At 36.8% G+C, this 10,806-nt stretch overlaps 1 pseudogene; it reads left to right on the top strand.

Annotated features, from left to right (window-relative positions):
* Positions 1-501: 501 nt before the first annotated feature.
* Positions 502-10,340, top strand: LOC103934771 (annotated as a pseudogene).
* The last annotated feature ends 466 nt before the right edge of the window (positions 10,341-10,806 follow it).

Raw genomic sequence — 10,806 nt, 5'->3', positions numbered from 1 at the left:
TGGAATAATAACTAGAATTAAATCTAATATAAGATTTACATAATCATGCTTAAAACATTATCAATTATTTTAAAAATACTTTCCAAACAACTGAAATGGTCAAGGATTGTATTCCTCTTTATTTTTTTTTGCCTTTCTGTTTCACGCTCAAGATTTCATCTTTCTAGAGAGAATAAAAAAAATTGCGAGAGGCGAGGAAGGGGGGAGGGAAAAATGGAGCGAGAGAATCCCGTCCGCCAAATATAGGAAATAAAAATAAAACCCTAAGCCCACAGGCCAGCCTTCGTCTTCATCTTTCACTTTCTTGAAGTTTTTCCTCCCTCGACTCTTTCACTTTCTTGAAGTTCTCTTCCCTCGACTCATTTGCTTCGACAGCTAACGCCCGCCGGCTTCTAACTATAGCAACAACACTTGCTCAATTGAAGAAAGAGAGAGCGAGAGAGCGAGAGAGGGAGAGAGAGAGAGAGAGAGAGAGAGAGAGAGAGAGAGAGAAAGAGAGCGATGGCGGAGAAGCCAATTCTAGGATACCTGGAGTCAAAGGATGAAATATCAGATTCCGGTCAGTTTGCAGCTGAACGTGTGCTCGATCACAACGAGGTTGTCAACGTTATCAAGAGCCTCCATGGTTTCAGATACGTTGTCGCACAGGTTCTCAGTTTTGCCCCTTTTTTCCTTTCTTTATCATAATCTGTCATTCAGTAGACTATAGATTGTTACAAGTTACTCATGCGTGAATATGTTTTTGCCCAAAACTGATAAGTAAATACACACAAGAAAAATCCCGCATTCGCGGAATGTTTGAAAGGTTTAAATTCTTGTTTTTTTTGTAACTTAATTGAAATTAAAACTACTAATTCTGAATTATAGATGTAAAATGGTGGCCTTGGTGAGTTAGTCTGTTGAATACCTTTCGACAATTGTTAATCTGCAGGACATCAAAAGAGAGATGTGGATGCTTACTGATGAAGGAAGGGCATACACTGCTACCGGGTCACCGGAAGTGTAGCTGTTCCTGGCCATACCACCAGAGGGTATCCCCAAAGAAGAATTGTAGGTGTGATTCTTTCCTATGGCTCACCTTTATTTGGAAATTCTGATTTGATGCATTATCCATTGGTTTTATTCAATGTGTGTTTGCGATAGATTTTTGTTTTTTTATCTCCCGTGGCGTTGATAGTTGAAACTGATGTTTTATTCAGAAAAAGCTAGATCCATCAGTTTTCAAAATTGGAAGTGCCCAGGCTGCAAAGAGAAAATGGGTGGAGATGGGCAAGCAACTAGTAACCCGAAAGGTAAAACCTTGTTCATGATATTATGTTACAATGAAACCAAGGATACTGTTATGTTACAATTTTATCTAAATAAGTAGGCTCTTTTGTTGATTTATTTTGGCGTCACAATGAAACCAAGGATACTGTTAGTATGTTACAATTTTCTCTCATGCATATTTCTTGTTTGCAATTGTACATACATTTTGAATTCCTCCTGGTTTGCGAGCCTGAAACTTGTGGTTATTTGATTTAAAGTTTGATGCAGGGGTACGTTTTGAAGCGATTTCAAATGAAAATTTCACTTAGACCTCATAATTATCGTGTAAAACTAGTTACTAATCCTGGTCTATAGTTTACTTAAGCAAGGATCACGAATTAGGATTGTAGTTTCAGCTTTCACTTTGAACACTCTCTTGAATCAGGAGTCCTTCATGTTGTCATCCAACCAAAGGACATTTTTTTAAATGTGTTTTAGTCCTTCCCCTCATTGTTCAGTGTCGATCGCTTCTCAATGTTTAAGTCTTTTCAAAATTTAATATTTTGTGTCAAATGGACTCTGATTTTATTGTCTGTTTAATTATGCGGTTCATTGGTGTTTTAAACATTCATTTGCAATTTTTATCTTTGTGTATGCGTTGTTTATGAATTTTCAGAAGCTTCATCCTATTGTGTGTATCTTTGTCCTTTTTCTTTTTTATGGTTCTAGCTGTACTTGGAGCAGTTCTCGTTAGTTTGGAACTCTAAGTGAGTGTCTCCATGGGGTCCTAGCGTTGTGTTATGCAATGGACATTTTGTTATCAAATTTAGTTGTGTTATCTATTCTTGCAAAGTTGCACCTTTTTCTGTCTTGCTCAAAATTTTTTGTACATTGCCAAATCACATACTTGGAATTAGGCCTGCATTGGACTCCTGCAAATGTTGTCCAAATATCTGATGCTACTATAACCAAGTTTTGCCTCAGTTATGTGTGCATGATGCCTATTACTTACATACATACTCATCATAATTATCTTCTTGTACGTTCTGCAGATCTAACATGTGGAGGATGAAGTAAAAAATTTGCTTCTACAGACACAAGACGGGCAGGTGGATAATTTTTTTTCAACACCAATAATCTCACATTGCATGCAACTAGATACACACATGCACATATGTAGAATGTTTGGGATATACGTTCAGCTTCAGGCTTCAGTGATGTGTACATAGGTTAGGGTATGCGTGTCTGTGTTCATCTTTTATGATGGGCTGGGGCCTGATCAAAACACATCAGGTTTAACATACTAGAAAACGGCTACCTTATGAAACATTCAAGTGGCCTGGGGCCTGTTCGTACTTTAAATGAGCTGTGGGCACTCTGTTTATACATTATCATGCATGAAATGAAATGAAATGAGATTGTTTTTATTTTTATTTTTCAATACCACATTCCTCTTATTTGATGCACATTTGCTATCCTTAGGTACCCTTGTATCTTTTCTTCTTATATATCTTCACTGGCAACTTATTTGGGTTTTCTTTTCATTATATGTGATTGCAGGCCATCAACCAAGATGAAATTAAGGCTCTCAAAGCAAGAAAGCTTATTGTTCCACAGTAAGCATCATATAATTTTCATACCCTTTGCTTGTATAGTTCCATTGTTTTCTTTTGAGGCTGAGGGGGTACCAATAAAATTTCTTTAACTACAGAAGATAATTTATTTTTTCTGTTCTCTCGTGCTATAGAACATGGAAGGCTACTCAGTGAAAAAGGGCCCCAATTATGCTCCAAAGAGAAAGAAAGTAGCTACAGATTTGACTCGAAAGAATCTTCAAAGGTACATATGTGCTTGCTAATTGCTATGAGTATAAATCTTGATCAGCAGAATTTTTGGCAACAATAGTACTAAAGTTCTCTAAAGCATAGTTAACTTGGAATCACCAAAGTCATAAACATACCTCAGATCACACGCCCCAATCCTGATATTCCCCGAACACCAGGATAGGCATGTGTTGGCCAACACCTGAGGGTGACGAAAGTCATTTATTGAATGCAAATGCTGAGAACAAGAAATAAATAAGACTTATAAATTTAAATGTAATGAATATGCATTTAAGGAACGTGTTCAGAGCATACATCTAATCTAGAACACTAAAAGAATTAATATAAAAATTGAATGAACAAGGAATGGGTCCTACACCGAGAGGACTCGAAAATGCTAATACGGAAGTGCCTTGACATCGGGATCATACGCCTCGAATCTAAATCCTGAGGAGGCACAAAACAAACGTGAGTGAACCAAGTTGATATATATATATATATATATATATATATATATATAATAAAACAATTATCAACATACTAACTCCCAAAGTTCTATGAAAACTACTAGCATAATATGTGGTAGGTTTTCTAAAAACCTTAGCATGCCATAAAACCTTTCATAAAATGTATATTGTATATAGTGTGCTAACTTGTGGTAATATAATCGACCTAAAGGCCCCCACATCACTCGACCCGAAGGCCTAATGTATAAATCTACAATTGACCCGAAGGCCCCTACATCACCTGACCCAAAGGCCAATATAATATCATTGTCCGGAGGCAGAACAGTGACCACTAGATATGCATAAAACATTTGAATATAGGTTTTCCAAACATAGGTACATATATCTCAAAATCATCTTCATAGTATAAAGTCATCCATCATCTATACTATAAAGAAGTGTGTGAAAACATGTTCTAAATAGTTTATCGTCATCCATCAGATACCCTTGCAAGAACATGGGTTCGATAGAAAATATGGTACTCCAAAATAAGCTCAATATAGCATGATAATCAATTTCTCATAAAACATTCACAAAATGTATTCAGTAAATCATGCTTTTCATGTATGCATTTCTAATATTAAAACATGCATTTTAGAAGGGGTCCACTTATAGTGCTTCGCCGTCGAAAAGTTGCACAGACTAATGAGGATGGAATCGCCACAATATATGCACCTAAGCACATAAAGGGTCCAATTAATAACTATATTAAAATGATTGAATTTGGAAAAACAGACGTCAAAAATGGATTAGGACGTCGAATTACCTAGGTCCTGGGTAAAATTCTAAAAAGTCAACACAAGAATATTCAAGAGAATATTCCCTAACGGAATATTCCCTATTCCATTGGGTCTGAAATGGGTTGGGCCGGTCCTCCTTGGGTTTGGGCAGAAGGGTCCTAGGCCCAAAGGCCTAATTTGAAAAGGGTTTTGGGTTAGGCTCTAAAGGGTTTGGTTATAACTTGGGTTTGGGCTTGATACTAATTTGGGCTTGGGTCACAAAGGCCCAAGGTTTGGGCTGGGTTTCTGATTTTGGGTCGGGTTTGACCCGTTTAAATTGTGGGTCGTCGGACTCCATGAAGAAGAAGGTCGAATTTTGGTCGGAAAATTGGACAAACTTTAAACGTTCATAACTTTGTCAAATACTCAACGAAATCGAGTGATTCAAAAACGAAAATCATAGTTCTTGACGAGACGAAGAGAATGGTACCTCGCACGACGTCTAACTCGTCGTGGTTTGGCCGGAAAACGCCTCGAAAGTCATGGAGGTTGCCAACAATTGGGTAAGATTCAAATGAATATAACTTCTTCAATACTTAACGACATTGGGTGAAACAAAAAGGAAAGTTGTAGTACTCAACGAGACGAAGAGATTGATACCTTGCGCACCAGCTAACTCGCCGTGGTTTGGCAAAAAATTGGCTCGAAAGCTGTTGGACTCGTCGGTAAAACTGGGAAAACACCTCCCCGAGTTGTTCTGCGTCCAACCAGTGTACACAAACATCAACCCTACCCTAACTAACCTTAAAACACACCCCACAAGGTTTTAGAGTCTTACCCTTGGCCGTAGACGGTGGAACACGTCGGGGAAGGTTGCACAGTGACAGGAAAGAGAGGAGCTTGGGGGAGGGATTCCTCCATCGATCCTAGGTTCATGGGACTTGCAGAGGATGTGGGGAAGTGTGAGGTCGCTGTGTTCTGTGAGTGTGCATGAGTGTGTGTGTATGGGAGCTTGGGGAAGAGAGAGGGAGCATGGGGAAGATGAGAGAAGAGAGAAAAGTGAGGGAGAGGAGGAGAGAAAGACTTGGGCCCTGAGGGACAAAACTAAAACACGTGAGCCCCATGGGCACACACATTAAGACCCAAAACAATTTTTAAAAAATCGGGGGTGCGGTTTTACATCAGAAGTATCCTTGTCAAAGAAAGGGGAACGTCCTCTTGTATCCCAGGCATATTCAAACTAGAAATTTATTTTTCCAATGGTATTTGAAATGTATGTACATATTCCAATGTACCAGTCATGTTTTGGTAGACGTGGGGATCCAGAGTATTTGAGGTTAATAGCTTGAAAACTAGTGTTATGTTCTTTCTTTTCTGAGACCTAATGGCATGCCGTCTATAGGCTATTGTGAGAAAAAAAACAAAAACTGATGTGTTAGATAATGGAATTTAGATCAAGTACATATGTCAATAGTATTCACACTTGCAAAAGAACAAGATGTGTAACTTGTGTTGCAACCTACCTGTGCTCGGTAGAATGTCCCAGATAATACCCCCTTTTCTTAATCACAAGTTTGATTGTCAGTTCATCTAATGAGAACTGTTTCTGTCGACCATTTTTTCTTTGGTCAGATTAAATTTCTGGCTTTTATTGTTAGTTATATTATGATTGTGGGCCTTTGGTTGCTCAGCATTTCAGTCATATTGCTTTAACTGAATGAGCAATCTTTTGTATTTGCTATATAGTGCATGCGTTTTGATTTATTTATTTTTTTATTTTGAAAAGGAGACGATTGTGTTCAAAACTAGGAAAAAGTATACAAAGAGGAAGACCAACCTGAGCAAACCAAACACAACAACAGCTCAGGAAAAAAACAAAAAAGATACAAGACTAACTACAAAATAACTGCCTTCCAATCTAGCGAAAATAGGACAGCGAAATTTCCTAAACTCTGTGGAAACAGATACCCACAGCAAACAAAAACTGAACTCTTCCCCAAAGATTTCAAATCCAGCACCTTCTTCTAAGATCCTACTCTCTCTCAATCCAGAGCCTTCAAATCTAGTGCATATTTTAATTAATAATTTAATACCATTGGCATTACAATAGCATTTGTTAACTCTTTATATGTCCCTGGATGTTATACTGACTTTACATAAATAACCTTCCTTATTTTTTTTTCTTTCTCTTTTTTTTGTTGGATTATGTGATGCACCCATTAATGAATGCTGTTATATGCAGTTTATCTTGCTGATAGATTTAAATGATTATTTCTGTAATTAGGGGTGATTGGAAGGAACTAGAGTTCAAAGAGTATAACTTCAGCGCTAAAGGTCTGCCTATTGAAAGTGGTCATCTTCATCCGCTGCTCAAGGTAAGAACAGATTTCCATTGTATATTTTTAAAGTAGTTTTTTGAGTATTATAAAACCATTATGTTGTGTAAGTCCTCAGCAGCTAATTTCTTGTTTACAAGGTTTTAAAAAAATGTGGAAATAGAAAATAAGGAGATAAAAACACATCCCTTGACTTTGGTAGTTTAGAGCAGATAATAACTAGTCAAGATAATAACATCTTACAGGTAGTTTAGAGAAGTTTACTGCAAGCTGGCATTTTAGTAGTATCAGTGATGCAAAAGGATATGGTATTGTTTGTTTTAGGCTTTAGCAGACTTTCAAATGATACCGCCAAAGTCTGCGGGTGCTCAATTTGTGCTATGGTATGAGTAAAAGTTTTAGTTTGAAGCTGTTTTGTATAAATTAGCTGTTAGCATTGCTAACTGAATTTCCCAATTTTCAGGTACGACATCAGTTGAAGGGTATTTTCAGGCAGATGGGGTAAGACCTGTTTCTTGTCTAATATTTGCTGATAACGTGCTCTCTCTCATATACATGTACACCTCCCTATTTATAAGTCTGATCTTTACGTATGGGGTTTTTGTACTTACTGCAGGTTTGAGGAGATGCCAACAAACAATTATGTCGAGAGCAGGTAGCCTCCCTTCTTACTTTTACCAACTTTTCGTACTTTTAATAGTTCCAATGTCAGTTGTAGGTTATGATAGGACTACTACTTCTAGCCCAGTCTAGTCGATGACAAGTAACCATATTGCTAAAACATCTACAGGGAATTGTAGAATCTAGATGTCATTTTATGGATGGGAATAATTTGAGTACCATTCTAACAAAAAAAAGTAAATCTATTCAGGTTATTTGTTCCCGACGAAGATATGCTAAGATTTTGATGAACAAATTCAAGCTAATTTCTGGTCCTGGAAGAAAAAAAATGCATGAGTATTCACAGATTATTTTGCATTCCTCACTGGTATTTCTGTTATCTAGCTGGAGTGACAATAAATTTTAGTGATAGTTACAGGTTCTGTTGAACTATTGGTTTCAAAAACCTCCCATAAAGTAGATATTTGAGCGAATGTTTTTCACTAGATGGAAAGCGCTTTGAGTAATAACTTTAATGTGAAAACTCTCTCTCTCTCTCTTCATTTTATTGGTAGAGTATTATTTCTTATTGAAATACTCTCATTGGTATTGTTTCTGTGGGATTTCAGTGCTTACAGCTTTCAGTATTGATGATAACCAATGGTGAAATACTGAAATTTTTTGTTTCTGCTTTACTTACAGCATCTGGAACTTTGATGCACTTTTCCAGCCACAACAACACCCTGCCCGTGATTCGCATGATAAATTTTTCGTACAAGGTGTCTTTGACGTTTTTGCTTTATCCTGCATGCTTCTGTATCTTTATTCCAACTAATACTTGTCTGGGTTTTTATTTTAGTTCCTTCAACCACCAATGAGCTGCCTGAAGATTACGTTGAGCGGGTGAAGCAGATTCATGAGTCTGGTGGTTATCAATCCCGAGGGTATGGCATTTAAACTTCCTTTAATGTTTTAATCTTTCAATATTTGATATAACTACATGTTTCTGTTTTCTTTCTGGCAGATATGGATATGATTGGAAAAGAGAGGAAGCAGACAAAAATCTTCTACGAACTCACACAACCGCTGTTTCCTCCAGGATGCTGTACGCACTAGCTCAGGTCGTGTTCATTTTTTGAATCTTTAACTGTCTTTATGCTCTTCATGTCTTTCAATTGATTACTAATTTCTTTTTATGTTTGAAGCTAACTCTAAACTATGAAACTTCTTTCCTTTATTTTCCCCTTCTTCCGCCTTTCCTTTTTAATGGCACAATCTGTAGTCTTTGTATTCAATAAATGCTTAGTTGGTGTGAAGTTTAATTTGCTTACAATGCCTTTTTGGTGTTGGTATTTTCTTGCAGTATGATTCTTTTAATGTAAACCAAAAATTATTCAGTCTTGAAGTATTATCATATTTTACATGCTACCAACTCGTATTTATACACATTTAAAAATTGAAATCTTATCGAGGTCTAATTAGCATGCATACAGCTCTTAAAGGTTTTCAAAGAATTTTCTTCCGTTTTTCCCCAAAAGGTATTTCTAACTATTTGTTAAGTAATTATTTGACGTATTTTCTATCTACCTTTTGCAGTTGTAGGTCTTTTATATAGGCTTCACCTTTGGTTTTGCCATTTTTCATGTCCCTGCTTAAGCTGACACAATCACACATGAGCAGTCCTGAAGTTGTAATTGTTTTTCTTTCTTTTGCATTGTCACAGAAACCATTTGTGCCCAAAAAGTACTACTCTATTGATCGTGTGTTCAGAAATGAAGCAGTAGATCGAACACATCTTGCAGGAGTTCCACCAGATAGAAGGTAGTGTTCAGTTTATTTATATATGTCGAAGGTAGCAGATGTTCTTTAACACCCTAACTACGAGAGTGAAGGGAGTAACATTCAGTATAACTTGGAGTTTTGTAAATCCGTCGTGCACTGGTGTTGGTCGGCTATGGATGTAATTGAAACTAGGTTAAGGTGGTCTGTGTAAATCAGTCGCCTCTCTGAATTTCTGCTTCTGGTTTTAGGTTTGGTATGTGATCGAGGGCTTGCTCTTGGTGACTTGTTAGGAGTACTCAAAGAATTCTTCTCACGTCTGGGTAAGATATTGGCTGGCATTTTGCTGCTGTCTTGGTTTTTGTGCTTGTGATTTTGGATATTGGGTTACTATAATGGTTAACTTATTGGTTTCTATTTTTACTCTTAGGCATGTCGAAACTGCGATTCAAGCCAGCTTATAATCCATATACTGAGCCTAGCATGGAGATTTCAGGTGTAAGTTTATTCTCAATAAGGTGAAAATGCTCTTTCGTGTGTGTAGTTGAAAGCTGATAAACAATTTCCTTTTTGCTCAAATAGTTATCATGAAGGCTTGGGGAAATGGGTAGAAATTGGAAATTCAGGCATGTTTAGACCTGAAATGCTGCTTCCTATGGGACTCCCGGAAGATGTTCGTGTTATTGCATGGGGCCTCTCTCTCGAAAGGTAAGAACAAATTATTTTGTCGATACTGTTTTCCTTGGTGTCTTTTTTAAAAGTAAAGAGTGAAGATTTGATGAAGAGCACTCTTTAACTATGCTTTGGAGAAATCCAATTGGCGGGTGGGGAACTCTTGCTAGAAAAATACTCTAAACTATAATTGCTTTCTTATGTGGATCTTAATTTGGCACCAGACCGACGATGATTCTCTATGGGATTGATAACATCAGAGATTTTATCGGACACAAGGTAAGACTGACATCCTTATCTTCAATCTTTTTCGTAAAATTTTCATTCATCTGAATTGGGTTTCACCTGGTTCTCTTATTTTCCAGGTCGATCTTGGTGTCATCAAGAGAAACCCAGTCTGTCGGCTTGGATTATAAGCGTTTTCTGTGGCCGTTGCAAGATTTTTGTTGTACTGCAGTTTGCTCATTCGGAATACAAATATACTGAGAATTTACGGCAAGGCGTTACTTTTGTTGATAGGAAAAAAAAAAAAAAAAAAGGCTTATCTTCATTTGATGAAGACTCACGATTTGCCATATTTATGCAACTGAATGGTTATTGTTTTGCCCCTACTTGTTTTTGGTGAAAGCTTGAAAAAACACTTCTATTCGACCAAAAGGAAAACGCGACTTGTTGAGAAAATCAGATCCTATATGTATAAAATTGAATCCCTAGATAATCAATAATGTTGGGAAGAGGTTTTAAGTTTGAATCCCTAGATAATGAAATAGTAAAAAGAATACAACATGGTACATTAAAAGCAATGGGCAAGATGGACTATCCCAGAACAAGAAGGCAAACCATAATTGTACCAACGATAATTTTTTGTCTACGCTAAATTTTAGTTTGGTAATAAATTTTATTGGGGAAGATAGTGAAATTTCTTACCAGTCGGCATTTAAGTTAACATATTAACATGAATTAATATCGATCGAGGAAACAATGTTAATTATCGTGAATTAATATTGTTGAGAGTGTAATTCTACATTGAAAAATGTGAGATTCTTACTTTGAACAAATATTGATCGAGAAAACAAAGATAATGAAATTTCTTACATACATTGCCGTTGACATTTTTTTTAGG

This window comes from the organism of the source record quoted next, unplaced genomic scaffold (genome assembly GCF_019419815.1).
Source record: "Pyrus x bretschneideri cultivar Hongxiangsu unplaced genomic scaffold, Pyrus_bretschneideri_v1 Contig70, whole genome shotgun sequence".
Taxonomy (NCBI): domain Eukaryota; kingdom Viridiplantae; phylum Streptophyta; class Magnoliopsida; order Rosales; family Rosaceae; genus Pyrus; species Pyrus x bretschneideri.
The sequence above is the reverse complement of the archived record's forward strand: the minus strand, read 5'-3'. Positions and strand labels throughout refer to the sequence as shown.